Source organism: Macaca fascicularis, chromosome 4 (assembly GCF_037993035.2).
Source record: "Macaca fascicularis isolate 582-1 chromosome 4, T2T-MFA8v1.1".
Lineage (NCBI taxonomy): Eukaryota > Metazoa > Chordata > Mammalia > Primates > Cercopithecidae > Macaca > Macaca fascicularis.
The window spans coordinates 117,191,697-117,213,154 of record NC_088378.1 but is presented as its reverse complement, the minus strand read 5'-3'; the positions used below and the strand labels follow the sequence as shown (position 1 = coordinate 117,213,154).

Genomic DNA, 21,458 nt, shown 5'->3' with positions numbered 1-21,458 from the left:
GGTTCAGGTTGGGTTTTGGAAAAGGAAAAAGACTTTCATCAACTTTGCTCCAGAGTGGAAAAGGCATCAAGTCTCTCCTACAGTTAGGAGCAGAATTTTTTGTTGTTGCTTTTTGTTTTTGTTTGTATGAGATGGAGTTTCATTCTTGTTGCCCAGGCTGAAGTGCAATGGCATGATCTCTGCTCACCGCAATAGGAGCAGAATCTCAAACTTGCATAAATTATTTTCAGTGATCAACATCTGCATCCTCAAACTGTCCAGCAACTGTTGGTGTAATATCCACCTCCATCCCATCTTCATAATCTAATTGAATCTTCTCTCCTGACCCCAGCCATATTATACTGGCTGTTCACAGACTGAGAAACCTTTTCTTCTAATCTCTCCAATGTGGATTGGACTTCTTCTGTTAATGGAATAATCCATCTTCATAGGTGTAAAATGTAGGGATGTCCCCTTGTCCTCATTCATGTGTTTCCACACCATATTCTTTCCATCGTAGTCATCTGAATCCTCATCCTCAGGATCTGGCATTCACACATTGCAGTGAACATTGCCTCCAATGCTGATTTATCACTAGGTACAAATATAAATTCAGAATAAGTTCAACATAATCATCACTGTCTTCCTCTTCTTCATCAGCAACAGATTCTTTGGATTCTTCAAATTTGTCATTCACTGTAACATACAAATGTTCTCCTAGACAGTCAGGTCGGTCCCTGGATAATGCACATAAACTAATGGTGGGATAGTCCAGTGAGAATCCTAATCCAGAGCCATCTAACCAAGACAGGTGGCTCTCAGCGATGTAAAGGGTACCGATGCGGAGGCCCTTCCTTTTCAGCACAGCCTTGGTGTCTGGCTGCTGCCGCAGATGCCCCTCTGCCAGCTCAGGTAGCAGGAAACGATTTCGGCATATATTTCTCAGTGTACCGCAATGTTAGCATTACACCGCCAAAACTCCAACTCAGGTCAACAGAAACCTCACTGCAAAATCCAATGGTTACTTTTATAACATATCTGGTTTCATTTTTCCGCAGTATTTAAAAGTTTACTATGACTTTTGTCTTCAAATACTTCTCCCTCTTAGCTACTATGGGCAGCTATCTCAAAGTATTCCTATGACCTTTGTGTTGTCCTCCCCACACTAGGCCCTCCATTTTCTTTGCTGACTATGTACTAGTATTTGTAGGGCTTCAGTTGTGCATATTTGTTTAGTTTCACTTGACATATTAATTTCTATGAAATGTATTAATATTTCATCTCACTAACTTAAGCCTTTTTCATTTGTAATATGGATTATTGAAACAATTCTCAGTGGTTTTCCTTCTCCCAGTCTTCCTCAAATTAATCATCTACATTGCTGTAAGAGTAATACTTCTATGTTAATTAGACCACCAAATTACTCCCATGCTTAAACAATTTTAGTGGGCTCTATACCCTCTCTAGGATAAAAGTCAAATGCACTCATGGATCTCTCTTGCTAGCCTTTACCCTTCATCTTCATCTGGTCCCCAGTTTGAACTCATTAACCATGCATCAGAATGCCTAGAGCATCCTTTTAACAACTTCTTTTTCCTCAAAAGTTCCCTATAATCTGTCAGGGCTTTGATGAAATTTTATATAACCCTATTTCTACATCCAGAGTATAGGTTAACTGTTTCTTCAGTGAGTTCATATGGCTACCCATTCATAATCATCCTAACATTTCATATACCATATTGCAGTTGACAATTTACAATTTATTGCCCACCAGACTACAAATTTTTTGAGGACAAGGACTTTGTCTTATCTTCATATCTAGCATGGTATCTGATACAAATTAAAATTTCTGATAATTTTTAAAATTTTTAAGTTGTTGTGGGCACATAGTAGGTATGGGATATATTTTGACAGGAGCATGCAATGTATAATAATCACATCAGGGTAAATTAGATATCCATCACCCCAAGCATTTATACTTCATATTACAAATGATCCAATTACACTCTTTTGGCTATTTTAAAATGTATGATTAAATTAATTATAGTTATCATGTTCTATCAAATACTGGATCTTTTTCATTCTTTCTAACTACTTTCTGGTACCCATTGGCTATCCCCACTTCCCTTGCCCCACTCTACTTCCCAGCCTCTGGTAACTGTCATTCTACCCACTATCTCCATGAGTTCCATGGTTCTAATTTTTACCTCTCACAAATAAGTGAGAACATACAAAGTTTGTCTTTTTGTACCAGGCTTTTATCACTTAACATAATGATCTCTAGTTGGATTTTTGTATATGGCAAGAGATTGGGAACTAGTTTTATTCTTCTGCCTGTGGATATCCAGTTTTCCCAGCACCATTTTTGAAGAAACTCTCCTTCTCCAACTGTATGTTCCTGGCACCTGTGTCAAAAATAAGTTCACTGTGTATGTATAGATTTGTTTCTGGGTTCTCTATTTCTGTTCTACTGGTCTATGTGTCTGTTTTTATGCCAGTGTCATGCTTTTTTGGTTGCTATAGCTGTGTAGTATTATTTGAAGTCAGATAATGTGATTCCTCCAGTCTCGCTCTTTTTGCTCAAGATAGCTGTGACTATTCTGGGTCTTTTGTAATTCTGTATAAATTTTAGGATTTTTTTTCTATTTCTGGGAAGAATGTAGTTTGTATTTTGACAGGGATTGAATTGAATCTGTAGATTGCTTTCGGTAGTATGGAAATTTTGACAATATTGATTATTCCAATCCATGAACATGAAATGCCTTCTCATTTTACTGTGTCCTCTTCAGTTTCTTGCATCAAATTTTTTTTATAGTTTTCATTGGATCTTTCACATCTTTGGTTAATTTCCAGGTATTTAACTTGCTTTGTACCTATTGTAAATGGGATTACTTTTTAAATTTCTTTTTCAGATTATTTGCTTTTGGCATATAAAAATACTCCCGATTTTTCTATATTGATTTTGAATACTGCAAATTTACTGAATTTATCAGTTCTAATAGTTTTTTTTTTTTTGTGAAATCTTTAGCTTTTTCCAAATATGAGATCATATCATTTGGAAACAAGGATAATTTGACCTCTTCCTTTCCAATTTGGATGTCTTTTTATTTCTTTTGTCTGTTTGATCTAGCTGGAACTTTCAGTGCTGTGTTGGATAACAGTAGTGCTTCTGGGCATCCTTGTCATGTTCCAGATATTCAAGGAAATGTATTTCAGTGTTTTTTGTTGTTGTTGTTATTGTTTGTTTGTTTGTTTTTCTATTATGATACTAGCTGTGGATTTGTCATACATGGCTTTTATTATGTTGAAGTATGTTTCTTGTATACCCATTTCTTACTGTATTTATCAAGAGGGGATGTTAAACTTCATTATTTTTCAGCATCAATTGAAATGATTCTATGGCTTTTGTCCTTCATTCTGTTGATATAATGTATCACATTGGTTTGCATATGTTGAGTCATCCTTGTGTCCTTGCGATAAATCCCAAAGATCATGACAAATGATCTTTTTAATGTGTTGTTGAATTTGGTTTGCTAGTATTTTATAAGGTTTTTACATTAATATTCATCAGGGATATTGGCTTGTAGTTTTTTTTTTTTTTTTTTTTTCTTTGATTTATCTTTGGTCTTGGTGTCAGGGTACTACTGGCCCTGTAGGATGAGTTTGGAAGTACTCACTTCTCTAAATTTTGGGATAGTTTGGGATTGTATGAGTGTTATTTTATTTTTTTAATGTTTGGCAAAATTGAGCAGTGAAGCCATTGGGTCCCAGGTTTTACTTTGGAGACTATTTCTTACAGCTTTGATTTCATTACTTGTTATTCATCTGTTTAGGTTTTTTATTTCTTCATGGTTCAATGTTGGTAGATGGTATGTGTCTAAAAATGTATCCATTTCTTCTAGGTTTTCCAACTTATTGGCATAGAGTTGCTCATAGTAGCCTCGAATTTTTGAGTTATTGGTTGTAATGTCTCCTTTTTCATTTTTGATGTTATTTGAGTCTGTTTAAACATTTGTCGAGTTTATTCTTTATCTAAAGGTTAGTCAAGTTTCTTTTCAGAAAGCAACTTTTAGTTTCATTAATCTTTTGTATTGTTTTGTTCATTCAAATTTACGTTCTAATTTTTACTGTGTCTATTCTTCTAAATTTGGATTTAGTTTGTTCCTGCTTTCCTAGTTCTTTAAGATGCCTCATTAGGTTCTTTATGTGAAGTGTATCTTCTTTTCTAATGTGGTTAGCTATAAACTTCCTTCTCAGTACTGCTTTTACCGTACCCCATAGGTTTTGGTATGTTGTGTTTCCATAATCATTTGTTTCAAAATACTTTTCAATTTATTTAATTTGTTCATTGACCCATTCATCATTCAGGAATATAATGTTTAATTTTCATGTGTTTGTACAGTTTCCAAAAATTCCTCTTATCAATTGTTTTATTCCCTTGTCATCAGATAAGGTTTGATATAATTTCAACATTTTGAATGTTTAAGTCTTGTTTTGTGGCTTAGCATATAGTCTATCCTTGAGAATAATTCATGTGCTGAGGAGAAAAATGTTTATTCTGCAGGTGTTGGATACAATGCCCTGTAAATATATATTAGGTCTATTTGTTCCATGGTGCATATTAAGTCCAATATTTATTTGTTAATTTTCTGTCTTAAATAACCTGTCCACTGCTGATAGTGGGGTGTTGAAGTCTCCAGCTATTATTGTATTAGTCTCTCTCCAGCTCTAATAATATTTACTATATATATCATAGTGCTTCATGTTGGGTGCATATATATTTTAAATCATTATGTCTTCTTGCTAAATTGACTCCTTTATCATCATGTAATAATGTTCTTTGTCTATTCATGTTTGAAGGGTATTGTCACGGGACATACTATTCTCAGGTAGAAGCTTTTTTTGTTTTTTTCTGTCAGCAATTTAAATGTCATGCTACTCTCTCCTGGTCTATGAGGTTTCCACTGAGAAGTCTGCTGCCAGACATATTGGAACTTTATTGTTTGTAATTTATTCCTTTCCTTTGTTACTTTTAGAATCCCTTATCCTTGACCTTTTGGGGTTTGATTATTGAATGATTTGAGGTAGTCATCTTTGGGTTAAATCTGATTGGTGTTCTGTAACCTTCTTGTATTTGAGTATTGATAATCTTCCTCTAGGTTTGAGAAGTTCTGTATCATCCCTTTGAATAAACTTTCTACCCCTAGTACTCTCTCTCTCTGCCTCTTCTTTAAGGCCAATAACTCTTAGATTTGCCTTTTGGAGACTATTTTCTAGACCTTAAATGTGCCACATTCTGTTTTGTTCTTTGGTCTGCTCTGTGTATTTTCAAATAGCCTGTCTTCAGGCTCACTAATTCTTTCTTCTGCTTGATCAGTTCTGCTACTAAGAGACTCTAATGCATTTTTAGTATGTCAGTTATATTTTCAGCTCCAGAATTTCTACTGGATTCCACCTAATTATTTCAATTTCTTTGCTAAATGTATCTGATAATATCCTGAATTCTTTCTGTGTGTTATCTGTAATTCCTTTGTTTCCTCAAAACAACTATTTTGAATTATCTGTTTGAAATATCACACATCTGTCTCTCTATTGGTCCCTGGTGCCTTAGGTGAGGTCATGTTTTCCTGGATACTCCTGATGCTTGTGGATGTTCATTGGTGTCTGGGCATTGAAGAGTGAGGTATTTATTATAGTCGTCATAGTCTAGGTTTGTTTGTACCTGTACTCCTTGGGAAGCCTTTCCAGGTATTTGAAGGGACTTGAGTGTTTTCATCTATGCTTTTGGTTACTGTAGCCATATCTGAATTAGAGGGGACCCCAAGCCCAATAATGCTATGGTTCTTGCAGACTCACAGGGGTATTGCCTTGGTGGTCTTGGATAAGATCTGGAAGGATTCTCTGGATTACCAGGCAGAGACTCTTGTTTTCTTTCCTTACTTTCTCTCAAACAAATGGAGTTTCTCTCTCCATGCTGAGCTGCCTGGAGCTGGGGGAAGGGTGACACAAGCACCCTTGTGGCCATCAATACTGGAACTGCACTGGGTCAGACCTGAAGCTAGCATAGCACTGGGTTTTGCCTAAGGCCCACTGTAACTACTACCTGACTAGCACTTAGGTTTACTCAAGGCTCTAGGGCTCTATAATCAGCAGGTAGTGAAGCCAGCCAGACTGTGTTTTTCCCTTGAGGGTGGCAAGTTCCCCCAGTCCCAGGTGAGTCCAGGGATGCTGTCCAGGAAACAGGACAAGGAGTCAGAAACCATATAAATCTACCTGGTGATCTATTTTACTGTGGCTGAGATGGCACCCAAACCACGAGACAAAGTCCTTCACACTCTTCCCTTCCCTTTCCCCAGGCAGAGGAGTCTCTCCCCGTGTCTGCTACCACTACAGCCCCATGGGGAGTAAGTACTGCCAGGATACCACTGATATTCACTTAGGGCCCAAGATCTCTTCAGTCAACTTGTGGTAAATGCTGCCATGTCTCGGACTCACTTTTCAGGATAGTGGGCTTCTCTCTGGCCCAAGGTAGGCCAGAGAGAAGGCAGTCCCTTGGCTGTTCAAGAGCCAAGGGAAGAATCAGGGACCTCAGGGGCCTGCTTGGTGCTCTTCCGCACTGTGGCAGAACTGAAACCTCTGCTGCAGAACAAAGCCTTCTTTTTTCTTCTCTCTGCTTTTCTCAAGCAGAAAGGGCCTTTCTCTGTAGCCATCACAGCTGGGACTGTGCTGGGTCACACCTGAAGCCAGCATGACTCAGATTTTCATCCAAGACCCACAGTATGCACTGCCTGCTTACTGCTGCAGATTGTTTAGAGCCTAAGTGCTCTTTGGTCAGCAGGTGATAAATTCTGCTAGGACTCTGTCCTTCCCTTTAAGGAAACAGGTTCTCTGCTGCCCCAGGGTCTGTCTAGAAATGTCATTCAGGAGCTAGGGCCTGAAATAGGGGCCTCATGACTCTCCCTGGTTCCCTACCCTACTGTGGATGAGCTAGTATCCAGTTTTCAAGAAAAAGTCCTATTTATTCTTCCTTCTCCTCTCAAGCAGAAGGAAGAAGTCTCTTTCGGAGCTGTAGGCTGCAATGCCTGGGGTTGGGAGCGAGTCATGCAAGCAGTCCATTAGTTGCCTTGGCTCCTGTCTCACTAGGCATGTGTGCCCCCCGAAGTCGAGTGGCTCAAAGCCCAGCACTACCCTTGATCTTGCCTAGAATTTGCAGTCCTTATAGCCTAGATTGTCTTTCAGATTTAAGACCCCAGAGCACTTTTTCCCATTGTGGTGAGGCTTGCCCAAATTCAAGTTCTGATTGCTGGGATGAGTGATTCCCCTCTGGCTAGAGCAGGTCAGAATACTCTAGGTTCCAACTGAGTTCTGTCCAGTGTTGCTTTCTGCTGTGCCATAGCAGCATTGTACTCCAATGCAAAGTCCCACAAATGCTGTCTCTACCTCCCCCAAGCGCACAAACTGTTTAGGGCATACATACCCCTATGACTATATTCAGTCCAAGCTAAAATGCTTTCTCTATAGACTGAGTCCTAATTTAGCTTCACGTCTAGCTACTTTACCCAGCCTTCTTGTTTAATGCTTAAATATCCTCTGTAGTAACACTTTGGAATTCTTTATTCCTATTTTTTCATAATATGCTTCTAATACTAATATTTAGATTTTTAGACTTGACTTTCATTTTTTCTTTTTCTTCAAATTTGTTTTTATATCTTATACCTGTATTTTCTGTCCATTCCTACTCTTAAGCATGTGAACTTCTTACTCCAGGTATATTTTTAGTAAAAATTCTTTAATGACGTTTCATTATGCCAATATTTTGTTTTATAGTCTACCTTTGCCTTAATGGTTGCTTTTGCAGAGATTATTTTAATCAGTTGGAAAGTTTTCTCAATACTTCAGTAGTTTTAATAGGAGCATCTTACAGATTTTCCTGTGGTTTTATGCTTAAGTGGTTTTATTTTTTATGGACCAGAAATAACTGGCATTTCTGCATGGGGTGGAAAAGGTGTGAGCTATTTGTGTGGCTTACTACATTTTCTTTTTCTAGAAAATGATGTTTCTATTGGTACAGTAAAAGATAGCATCTTTAAGAGAGTGTTTTAATACCATGATACTCTTTTGTTTCATTAGGATCCTTAATTTCTGCCATTTGATTTTTTTATTTCTCATTTCCATAATACCTTGACCTTATAACTTCCCTCTCTCCTCAGAGGTGATGCCTTTCCAAGACTGTTTCTCTGCTCTTGCATGTGCAAGCTCCTATCCTTTGATTTCCTAGCAGACAATTCTGGTTCACAATGACTCAGTGTTTTTCCTAATCACTGTGGAACTCTGAGTGTGATTATCTTTAGCTTACCACTGCTAGACTTTTGCTGTATTCTCATCTTTACTGTGTAGTTTTCTTCTAAATTTTTGCTTTGGAATCGGCTTCTGAGCTGGCTCTGCTGCTTTTGAGTTTCCAATAAAACAAATTTCAAATGGAAATGGAAATTTGTAATATTATATTTTCTCCTAATGGAATTATAAATGTAAGTGACTATTAATACTCCTTGTTGATTTTGTAGGACGTGGGGAGATTTATAATTCAGTAATTTTCTTTCTTTCTTTCTTTCTTTTTTTTTTTGAGACAGTCTTGCTCTATCACCAGGTTGGAGTGCAGTGCTGTGATCTTGGCTCACTGCAATCTCCACCTCCCGGGTTCAAGCGATTCTCCTGCCATAGCCTCCCAAGTAGCTGAAATTTACAGGCGCCACCCAGCTAGTTTTTGTATTTTTAGTAGAGACCAAGTTTCACCATGTTGGCCAGGATGGTCTCAATCTCCTGACCTTGTGATCAGCCCTCCTCGGCCTCTCAAAGTGCTGGGAAAACAGGTGTGAGCCACCGCGTCCAGACTACTTATTTCTTAAACATCGTATTTTGAAATAATTACATAGATTTTCACAAAGGTATAAAGAAACATACAAGGTGATCCCAACACCCTTCATCAGACTGCCCTAATATTAACATTTTGTATAACTATAGTATACCATCAAAATCAGAAAAATGAATTTGCTATACCACAGAATTTATTCAGATTTTACTAGTTGTACATGTGCTTGCTTATGTGTGTGTTTGGAGGGGTTTAGCTCAGTGTAATTTCATTATATAACCACCACTACAATCAAGACTATTGTACTTCATAAAAATTATCTCTCATACTACCACTTTATTACCACACATTTCTCCTACCCCTCAAATTCATACTCCCTGGAAACCATTAATCTATTCTTCATCTCTGTAATTATGATGTTTAATGAATGTTGAACAAATGGCATCATGTAGTGTCTCCATTTTGTTCCACTGAAATGCAGCTAAAATCACCACAAAAGTGGTGGGAGATATGTTTCCACAAAAGATGCTTTGAACTGTCCCGTGATGTGGCTGAGACTCCGAAGAAAGAAGCACTAAACACCAGAGTAAGCAGTCCAAAGCATTTATTAGGAGAACTTAGAGTGCTATAGCAATCCACATGACAGAGAGCAAAAGAAAAAGGATGTTCTACCTAGATACTATCTAGGTACTAGATACTACCATTCAGCAGGTAAATGGCTACATACCTAGATACATTTGCATCAAGAAGGCTGGGTGTGGAATTTTTATGAAGGTTTAAGGAATTTGGCTCAGGGGCAAAACCAGTATCTTTCAATGTTTGGGGCAACAACTTAGATACCTTTATGAGTGTTTGAGAATGTTCAAGGCCTTGGTTTGGGTTCAAGCTTGCTGGGAGATACCTGCCACTGTCTAGGTCACAAAGCAGTCAAGGTACTCTGGGATTTTTAGTCAGGACGTAGAAAGTAGGAAGAATTAGGGAACACTACAAGTATCGTTTTATGATTGACTTTTTTCACTCAGCATAATTTCGTTGAGGTTTATCTAAGATGTTGCATGTATCAATAGTTTATTCCTTTTTATTGCTGAGTAGTAGTCCATGGTATGAATTTACTTCTCTTTATTTAGCCATTTACTCACTGAATGGTAGTATTTAGTATATAGTTTTTGGCTATTAAGAATAAAGTTTCTATTAACCTGTGTATATAAAGTTTTGCATGAAAATGTTTTTATTTATTTGGGATATTATCCAGCCAACCTAAAAAATTATACCCACACTACAACTTACACATGAAATTTTATGACAACTTTATTTATAATTGCAAAATATTGTAGTCAACTCAGGTATCCTTCAATAGGTGAATTGATAAAATCTGTGGTATGCCCTTCTGTTTTTCCAGAGTAGGCCTTAGAGCCTCAGTCTCACAAATTATCCTAAAATGACCTTGTAACTCAACTCTACAATTCAGCTATGGTCTGAGAGCAGTCCTGCTGCCCAGGGACCTGCAAAAGATATGACCATCCATGCCCCTAAAGGCAGGCCTCTTGACCTCAGACTGACTGCAAATCCTTAAGCAGACCAATGACCCCACAAAAGCCCTGCTCAGTCATTGTCCAAGTAGTCCTACCCACCCCAGTATGGGATAGGATGATCACCCATTTATGCCCACAGAGGCATACCTACAGATCTTGGATTCAGCTTTGTAATGGAAACAGCCCTGTGATTCAGATCCTGTCCTCTTCAACCATACTCCTGAGCCAATCTTGCCTGGCCAGAGTTACAAACAGTGAATGAGCAGGAGTCTTCCAAGGGACCCAGATGGGGTAACATTTATCCACAGGAAACAGGCCCATCATCTATTGACCCAACTGCATATCCTGAAAAGGACTTTATCCCAGAACCACCCCTACTAACCAACGTCCTGGAGGCAGTTTCATCTGACCAGGAGTCAATCAGGATTCATGCCTGCCTCTGTAATAGTCCTGCCAAACACTAACCCCATAATGAACCACACTGTGGATCCACGTGTAAAGATGTCATGTGACCCTGCTTGGCTCTGAGTCTAGAGGCAATCCCATCATTCTAGAGACCGGACAAGAGAAGGTTTTTACCTATCAGTCAATCAAGTCATAAAGACAGGAAGAGGTGTTTGTGCTTCAAATACATCGACACAAATATAAGGCTACACAGACTACAATCAGGCAAACACGATACCACTAAAGGAAACAAAGCTCCAATAACAAACCCAAAAGAAATGGAGATCTATAAATTGCCTGACAAAAACGTCAAAATAATCATCTAAAAACTCAATGAGATGCAAGAAAAAAACACTTAAAAAACTAAAATCAGAAAAACAGTAAATGAACATAGAGAGGAGTTTAATAAAGAAATAGAAATCATAGAAAGGAACCAAATAGAAACCTTGGAGCTGAGGAATATACATGTAGAACTGAAAATTTTAATAGAGATCTTCAAGAGTGAACTTGATCATGCAGAATAAGAGGACAATGAATGTGTGAAAACTGGTCATTTGAAATTAGCCAGCTAGAAAAATAGGAAAAAAAATTTTTTAAAGCATATAGAGACCTATGAAACATCATCAAATAAATTTATACATCATGGAAGTGACAGAAGGAAAAGATACAAAGAAAGGAGCAGAAAGCTTATTTAAAGAAGTAATGATTGGAAACTCCTCAAATGTTGGGAAGAATATGGACATTCTCATTCATGAAGTTCATAGGTCTCTAAGCAAGATAATCCCAAAGGTTACCCTATGACACATAAGAATCAAATTGCCAATAGTCAAAGAAGAAATTTTGAAAGCAGTAAGATAAGTTATATAGAGGAACATCTATAAAACTATCAAAATATTTCTCAGCAGAAACCTTGCAGACTAGGAAGAGGTGGGATGACATATTAAAAGTACCGAAAAAAGCTCACAGAACTGCAATATAAGAATATTATACCTGGAAAAGCTGTTCTTTAAAAATAAAGGACTTTTTAATGATCGCCATTCTAACTGGCATGAGATGGTATCTCATTGTGGTTTTGATTTGCATTTCTCTGACCAGTGATGAGCATTTTTAAATGTCGGTTGGATCATTAAAAAGTCAGGAAACAACAGATGCTGGCGAGGATGTGGAGAAATAGCAATGCTTTTACACTGTTGGTGGGAGTGTAAATTAGTTCAACCATTGTGGAAGACTGTGTGACGATTCCTCAAGGATCTAGAACTAGAAATGCCATTTGATTCAGCAATTCCATTACTGGGTATAAACCCAAAGGATTATAAATCATGCTACTATAAAGACACATGCACACATATGTTTATTGTGGCACTATTCACAATGGCAAAGACTTGGAACCAACCCAAATGCCCATCAATGATAGTCTGGATTAAGAAAATGTGGCACGCATACACCATGGAATAATATGCAGTCATAAAAAAGGGTGAGTTCATGTCCTTTGCAGGGACATGGATGAAACTGGAAACCATCATTCTGAGCAAACTATTGCAAGGACAGAAAACCAAACACCACATGTTCTCACTCATAGATGGCAGTTGAACAATGAGAACTCATGGACACAGGGTGGGGAACATCACACACCAGGGCCTGTCAGGGGTGGGGGGACTGGGGTAGGGATAGCATTAGGAGAAATACCTGATGTAAATGACCAGTTGATGGATGCAGCAAACCAACACAGCACATGTATACCTATGTAACAAACCTGTACATTGTACACATGTACCCTAGAACTTAAAGTATAATTAAAAAAAATAAATAAAAGAGATAAAGACATTTCCAGATAAATCAAAGCTGGGGGAGTTCATACCATTAGATCTGCCTTATAGGAAATGCTAAAGAAAATTATTTCAGTTTAAACAAAAAGATACTAAGTAACAACATAAAACAAATGCAAGTGTTTACCTTTACTCACTGGTGAAGGTAAATATATGTAGTCAAATTCAGAACAATACTGTAATGGTGGTGTATAAATTTAAATCTAGTATAGAAATCTCCCTTCATTTTGGCAATATTTGCTTTATATATTTAGGTGCTCTAATGTTGAGTGCAGATATATTTACAATTGTTACATCTTATTGATGAATTGATTCCTTTATCGTTAGTCACCTTATTTGTTTCCTATGACAGATTTTGACTGAAAGCTCATCTTATAAGTACAACCATCCCTGCTCTCTTTTAGTTACTATTTACATGGAATACCTTTTCCCATCCCTTCACTTTCAGCCTACATCTGTCTTTAAGGCTAAAGTCTCCTGTGTATCATATTGTCGAATCTTTTTTTTTAATCCATTCAGCCACATTATCTTTTGATGTAATTAGGCAAGAAAAAGAAATAAAAGTCTTCCAAATCAGAAAGGAACAAGTAAAAGTGTCTGTTTGTGAATGACATCATCTGCAAACATATAGAATACCCTGAAGACTCCACTAAACTGTTAGAACTAGTAAAGCTGCAGAATACAAAATCAACATATAAAAATCAGTTGCATTTCTATGTACTCACTATAAACAATCTGAAAAACAAAGAAAGCAATCTCATTTACAATAGCATCAAAAATTATAAAATTTAAGAATAAAATCTTAGGAATAAATTTAAAGAGGTAAAAATCTAGTCACTAAAAATTACACAACTTTAATGAAAGAAATGGAAGACCCAAATAAATGGAATGACGTCATGTGTTCATGGATCAGAAGAATTAATGTCAAAATGTCCATACTACCATACATAATCTAGAGATTAAGTGTAAAGTTTATCAAAATTCAATTGTTATTTTTCACAGAAATAGAAAAAATGTAAAATTCATAAGGAAACAAAAAATTCAAAAGCCAAAGCAATCTCGAACAAAAAGAATAAAACTGGAGACATCACATTTCCTAATTTCAAACTATGTTTCAAAACTATAGTAATCAAAAGTAGTATAAAACAGATACATTAGACCAATAGAACAGAATAGAAAGCCCAGAAATAAACACATTAGTTAACCAATCTTTGACAAGGGCTGCAATAATATCTGACAGGGAAAGGATAGTCTCTTCAATGATAGTGTTAGGAAAAATAGATATCCACATGCAAAAGAATGAAATTGGATAATTTATCACCATATACAAAAAAAAAAAAAAAAAGAAAAAAAAACACCTTAAATGTAATGTTATGCACTGGATTAAAGACTTAAAAGTAAGACCTGAAAATGAGGTAAGACCTATGCCTAGAAGACATAAGGGGAGATCTCCTTGACATACTGGTTTTCTCAGGTTTTGGATTTGACACCAAAAGCACAAGCAACAAAAGCAAATATAAACAAGTTTGACTACATGAAACTAAAACTTTCTGCACAGCAAAAGAAATAACATAATGGAAAGACAGCCCACAGAATAAGATAAAATATTTGTAAACTATATATCCAGTAATGAGTTAGTATCAAAATAAGGAATTCATAAAACTCCATGGGAAAAGAAAAACAAATAGACTGATTAACAAATGAGGACAGAATCTGAATAGGCTTTCTTTTCCCCAAAAAGACATACACATGGCCAACAGACTTACCTTAGATGTTGCAGGTTTTATTCCAGACCACCACACTAAAGTGAATATTGCAATAAAGCAAATTACAAGATATGTTTTGTTTTCTTGTGCATATGTTATATTTACATTATAATTTAGTCCATTAAGTGTGCATAGCATTATGTCTAGAAAGACAATATACCTACCTTAATTAAAAATACTTTATTGCTAAAAAAAATGCTATCCATCATCTGAGCCTTCAGCATATCATTATCTTTTGCTGGTATAGAGTCTTGCCTCCATGCTGATGTCAGTTGAGGTTGTTGAAGATTAAGGTTGCAGCAACTTCTTATAATAAGACAACACTGGAGTTTGTCACATTGATTGAATTTTTCTATTACAAAAGACTTCTCTGTAGCATGTCATGGTGTTTGATAACATTTTTACCCAAAGTAGAACCTCTTTCAAAATTGGGAGTCAATTCTCTCAAACTCCGCTACTGCTTTATCAATTAAGTTTATACAATATTCTAAATTCTTTGTTGCCATTTCAATAATGTCCAAATCATCACTGGGAGTAGATTCCATCCCAAAAAAACAAAAGCAAAACTTCCTTTGTTCATCCATAAAAAGCAAATCCTCATTTATTCAAGTTTTATCTATCATTAGATTGCAGAAATTCAGTCACATCCTTGGGATCCAGTTTTAATTCTAGTTCTGTTGCTATTTCCAATATATCTGCAGTTATTTCTTCCACAGAAGTCTTGAACCCCTCAAAGTTATCTATGTGGTTGGGATCAACTTCTTCCAGGCTCCTATTAATGTTGATATTTTGACCACCTCTCATGAGTCACAAATACTCTTAATGGCATCTAGAATGGTGAATCCTTTTCAGATTTTCAATTGACTTTTCCCAAATCCATCAGAGGAATTACTATCTATGGCAGCTATAGCCTTACAAAATGAATGTATTGAATAATAAAACTTAAAAGTTGAAATTACTTCTTTTTTTGAAATTACTTCTTGATTCATGAGTTGCAGAGTGGATGTCATGTTAGCATGAATGAAAATAATCTCCTTGTACATCTCCAGCAAACGTCTTGAATAACTAGGTGCATTGTTGATGAGAAGTAATATTTTGAAAGGAATTTTTGTGTTCTAAGCAGCAGGTCACAACAGTAGTCTTCAAATATTCAGTAAAACATACTGTAACAAGATATGCTGCCATTCAGGCTTTGTTGTTTCATTTATAGAACACAGGCAGAGTAGATTTAGCATAATTCTTAAGGGCCCTGAGATTTTCAGAATGGTAAATGAGCATTGGCTTCAACTTAGTTACCAGTTGCATTATCCCCTAATAAGAGGGTCAGCCTGTTTGTTTGTTTTGTAGTATTTGAAGCTTAAAGCCAGGCACAGTGACTTCTCTCTAGCTATGAAATAAAAAAATGGCAAATCTTTGAAACAGAAGATTTTTTTGTCTACATTAAAAATCCATTTAGTGTAGCTATCTTTATCAATTACCTTAGATTGTCTGGATAACTTTAAACTTTTATTTTATGGAGATGTCTTCTTCCCTTAAACCTCATGAACCACCTTCTGCTAGCTTCAAACTTTGCAGCTTCCTTACCTCTTGCAACCTTCATAGAATTGAAGAGAGTTACAGTCTTATTCTGGATTAGGCTTTAGTTTAAAGGAATGTCATGGCTAGTTTGACGTTATATTCAGACCACTAAAACTTACTTCATATCAGCAATAAGGTTTTTCACTTTCTTGTCATTTGTGTGTTCACTGGAACAGCACTTTTAATTCCTTCAAGAACTTTTCCTCTGCATTCAGAACTTGGCTGTTTGGCAGAAGAGGCCTAAGCTTTTGACCTATCTTGGCTTTAGACATGCCTTCCTTGCTAATCTTAATTATTTCTTGCTTATTACTTAGAGACATGGGACTCTTCCTTTCAGTTTACTACTTAGAGGCCATTGTAGGGTTATTAATTGGCCTAATTGACGTGTCTCTGGGAATAGGAAGCCCCAAGGCAACAGAGACACAGGAATGTCTGGTTGGCTTGTTGTTGGAGCAGTCATAACACACACAACATTCATCTATTAAGTTTGCTGACTTATCTGGGACTAGTTTGTGGAGCCCCAAAACAATTCCAGTAGTAACATCAATGATCAGTGATCACAAGTCATCATAAAAGATATAATAATAATGAAATGTCTGAAATATTGCAAGAATTAGCAAAACGTGACACAGACACAATGTGAGCATATGTTGTTGGAAAATGGCACGAATACACTTGCTTGATGCAGGGTTGCCATAAACCTTAGATTTATAAAAAATGCAATATCTGTAAAATTCAAAGTGAAGATCAATAAAATGAGGTATGGCTATATACGAAAAGGGGCTCAATATCACTAGTCATCAGGGAAATGCATATGGAATAACACTTCTGTCATTCTGGTTATAATCAAGAAAAGGATAACAAGAGTTGAGGATGTGGATGGATATAAGGGAAGCTTCGTAGACTCTTGGTGGGAATATAAAATGGTCCAGTCATTATGGAAAACAGTACGGAGGTTCCAACAACAACAACAACAAAAAATAACCATAGAGTCCTTCAACCCTACTTCTATGTATATATCCAAAGAAAATTAAATTATGTCTTGAAGAGACATGTGCAATCACAAGTTCATTTTAACATTATTCAGTCGCTAGTATATGAAAACAGCCTAGTTCATGCTCCTAGACAAATGGATAAATTTGTGTGTGTATGTGATTGAATATTACCAGCCTAATAAAAAGCAAATTCTGCCATTTCAGCAATGCAGATGAAACTGAAGGACATTATACTAAATGAAATAAGCCAAGCAGACAGACAAATATTCTACTATCTAACGTACACATAGAATCTAAAACACTCAAACTCATAAAAACTGAGGGTAGCACAGTGGTTGAATAGACAAATATTTTATGATCTAGTATATACGTAGAATCTAAAACAGTCACACTCATAAAAGCCGAGAGTAGAAAAGTGTTTGCCAGGAGCTAGAGGATTGAGGAAACAGGGAGATGTTAGTCAAAGGATCAGACTTCCAACTTTAAGATGAATAAGTTCTGGAGACCTAGTGACCATGGTGACTATCATTAATAGTACTGTATTATTTACTTGAAATTTTCTAAGAGAGTAGAAAATTAACTGCCCTCACCACACACACACAATGGTAACTATGTGCTGATAGATGTGTTAATTAATTTAATTGTGGCAACAGTGTATACATATATAATTACATTGGACACCTTGAAAGTATTTGGTTTTTGTCAATAATAGCTTAACAAAACTGATAAATTAATTTAAAAAAAAAAGGTACTACATGTATAAAATGTAATGTTATCCAGCAATAAAAAGAAATTGAATTTTACTTAGTGAGAAAAGGTAGTCTGAAAAAGTTACTTAGTAGATGATTGTATTTATGACATTCCTGAAATAGCAAAGCTAGGCAGACAGGATAAAAGAGTGATTGCCAGAGACTGGGAGGGAATGTGGGGGCTGGGGGTGAGGGGATGGGGAGAAGTTTTAATAAATGACGCAAAAGAATTTTAGGGTAAAACTACTCTGTATGATACTGTAATTGTGTTTAATTAACATTATGCATTTATCAAAACACAGCTCTGCAGCACAGTCACCCTTAATGTTTGCAAATGTAATAAAAGGACTCCCTTTCCCTAAGAATTCGCCATATTATCTTCACTTAAGAGGACCCTAGCCAGTTTGCCTTTGTCTGCCTCACTGTCAGAATCGTTTTACTGTGGTATGTTGAATATTCCTAGGTTATTTAGTTGTGTTTAGAAAGGAGGAACAGGGAAAAGTGAATCTTGTCCAACTTTTCTGGATCTAAAAATTCAGTCATTCAATTTAAAATTTTATTTTTTAATTATTGCCCAGATTTTTTCAAATATTATCCTTTTGAATCTTCTTTAAATTGTCTGCTCATATCTGTGCTCCATTTTCTACTGGGAGATATATTTTCCTTGCTTTGACATAAAAATTATTTGTGTATTATTTATTCTGTAGATTTTATAAATTTTTCAAGTGTGTTGGTTATCTTTAAGTCTATTTTTCCCCACAGAAAGAAGCTTTTAGTTTATAGTATCTTTTATCTAGTTTTACATAGTTTAATTTTGTTGTAATACTTGACAATTTTCCCAAAATACTTTATTCTAAATCTATTTTTTTCCCAAACTAGGTATCTGAGAAATAGCTCTCATATTTTCTTCTGGTTTTTAATATCTTGATTTTTATTTAGAACAGTAATAGAAATCTGCAAAGAAGTACACTTCTTTCCTCTAGTAGAGAAAGGGAGAGTGTATCAGGTTAGCTGGGGAATATAAATTTTAAAAACTATATTAGCCTTTCCCTAGATATTTTCATATGTCTTCCAGAGAATGTGTTGGTCCTGCTTCTCTTGATGTGAATTATAGCAGATTATGAGAGCTCTTACTGAGTATAATGTGTTATACAGGTAAATGTAGATGAACAAAAATAGTTAAGAATAACTGATCAATATCTAATCCATTAATTTATCCAAATAGCTAATCAGTTGTAAAATGGTTTTGATTTTTTCCTTACTAATCTCATGCTAACTTTATATTTATTTAATTTCTATATATGCCAAGATATATTTTTTGGGATATTTTTCCATACTACTGATAACATTCTACTTCTAATCAGTACCCAATTAACTTAATTATTTGTTACTTGTATTTAACATGTCTTATGGTAGATTTTCCTTATTCCTCTTTTTTTTTCAAATAATTGTATTAAAAATTCATTTAAATATGGCACTTTGAGTTTATTACTTTGATTTCCCGAGATCCAAACTAAAATAACTGTGAAAGAATAAAAATGGTATAAACTCAAGAGTAAAAAAAAAATCCATATGGCAACGGAAGTGAACACAACATCATAAATAAAGTGAAAAAATGATTATCAATATGGCAAGGCAGGAAATCTCAGTCTTAAATGAATGGTAAGGTAATACTATGACAACTAATTAACTCTGCAGAATTCATGAGATACTCAATATTTGGATGTATTAGTTTAGTGAAGGTAGGGTGGAGGCACAGGGCAGAAAATGAAAGGAACTGGTCAAAGGCATTTCACTGTGGAGCAGAATATCAGCCACATCCTGTACTAACAGATGATTCCCTCTCTTTTCCACCTACAGAATGGAAGTTCAGATCTCTTAGGAAGTTGTGAGGGGATTCTCCCAGCAAATCTAGTAGCACAACGTAAAGGAAAAAGAGGAGCACATGGGATCCAGAAAACATTCGTTCCAACCTAGAAAGTGTTAAAAGAAAGTTTTAGAAAAAAGACTTGTACAGTAGGCCTGGATCATGAAAATAGGAAAGAGAGAATTCATAGATTCTCAGATAAATATGAGAATTCTGAAGAACAAATTGATATTCTTTTTATGGTGGATCCAATGGAGCAGCTTGAAAATTTTATAGAACAGCTTAAAGAAAAGTATACATGTGGGGAAATAAATAATTAAGCTTATGAAAAAGCAAAAGTAGGAAGAAAAATCTAAGCACAACACATATAAAGACAATATTTACTTACTCATGATATAAACACCAAGTTTATTGTATCTCAAATTATGACTATTATAAATGAACTATTACTATATTAGGTTAAATGACAGAGGATGGTAGGTTGATTTATGTTTGTAGAATTACTAGATTCTTAACTGTCAAAGACTGCTATTTTGTATAGTACAACACTTAATACTCTTATAGCTTTGTTTTGTGTTTGAGACGGAGTCCCGCTCTGTTTCCCAGGCTGGAGGGTAGTGGCGCAATTTCGGCTCACCGCAGTCTCTCTCTGCCAGGTTCTAGCAATTCTCCTCCCTTAGTCTCCTGAGTAGCTGGGACTACAGGTGCATGCCACTATGCCCGGCTAATTTTTTATATTTTTAGTAGAGATGGGGTTTCACCATGTTGGCCAGGCTGGTTTGAACTTCTGACCTCAGATGATCTGCCTGCCTCAGCCTCCCAAAGTGCTGGGATTACAGGCGTGAGCTACCATGCCGGGCCTCTTTTAGCTTTTTGACATGTACGTGTACTAGACTTTTTAAAAATAAAAACTTTTAGATATTCATACCTATTTAATATGCTAAATGAACTTTAACATATTTCTATAATAAAACCCCATTAGGATATAGGATTGAATTAAATTTAACTAAACTAGAAAAGTAATTTGTGAAGAATCAACATTTTTATAATATTGTCTTCCCTCCAGCAATTATATATTCTTTTTAATTACCTGACTTCAGTAGAGTTTTACATCATTCTTTTCTTCATTGCATGCTCTATATTTCATGAATTGTTACCTAAGTATTTATCCTTATTTCTGTTATAAATAACCTTTTAAAAGATAACTTCAACTTTAGACAGGGAAAAAAAGAACACTAAATACTATATTACAAGCTTCAACTATTTTTAAACCCTATTTTTTTTTAACATTTATTTTGTTCTCAGTTGCTTCACTATGTATTTATCTACTCCAATTTTATTTATTTCCTTAGACTTTGTAGATGTAAAATAACATAGCCTGCATGTGCTAATTTGGTTTCCCTATCTCTGATAGCTTTGTGTTATTTTGCTTTCAAGCCTTATTGCATTGCTATCAAACATGATGAAAATTGACATTTTAACCCTGATTCTAAGTCTATAGCAATGCTACACAATTAAATTATGAATTTACACTGACATTTTTAACTGTTTTCTAAATTTATACTGAATTTCTACTTTGTTTTTTCAAGAAAAAATGTTTGCCTACTTCCAGCTAAAGCTATCTACTTCATAGCAATGACATTTCTATTCTGTAGGATTTCTAGTAGTCATCAATTTTCTTCCATATTAACTGTATTGTTTAAAAGAATAGGATTCAATATCCATAGCTTTCTAGGAAAGAAGGAACAGTCTTGATTTTTTTTTCTATGTAAGGCTAACTTTTGAAAACCATAAACCCTACAATATGTTGGGGGTCTCAGGCACATAGTAATATCAATTAGATGTTGTATTCT

At 35.6% G+C, this 21,458-nt stretch overlaps 1 pseudogene; it reads right to left on the bottom strand.

Annotated features, from left to right (window-relative positions):
* Nucleotides 1–226: 226 nt before the first annotated feature.
* LOC102128171 (methylosome subunit pICln pseudogene) lies at nt 227–1,526 on the bottom strand (annotated as a pseudogene).
* Between the last annotated feature and the right edge of the window lie 19,932 nt (nt 1,527–21,458).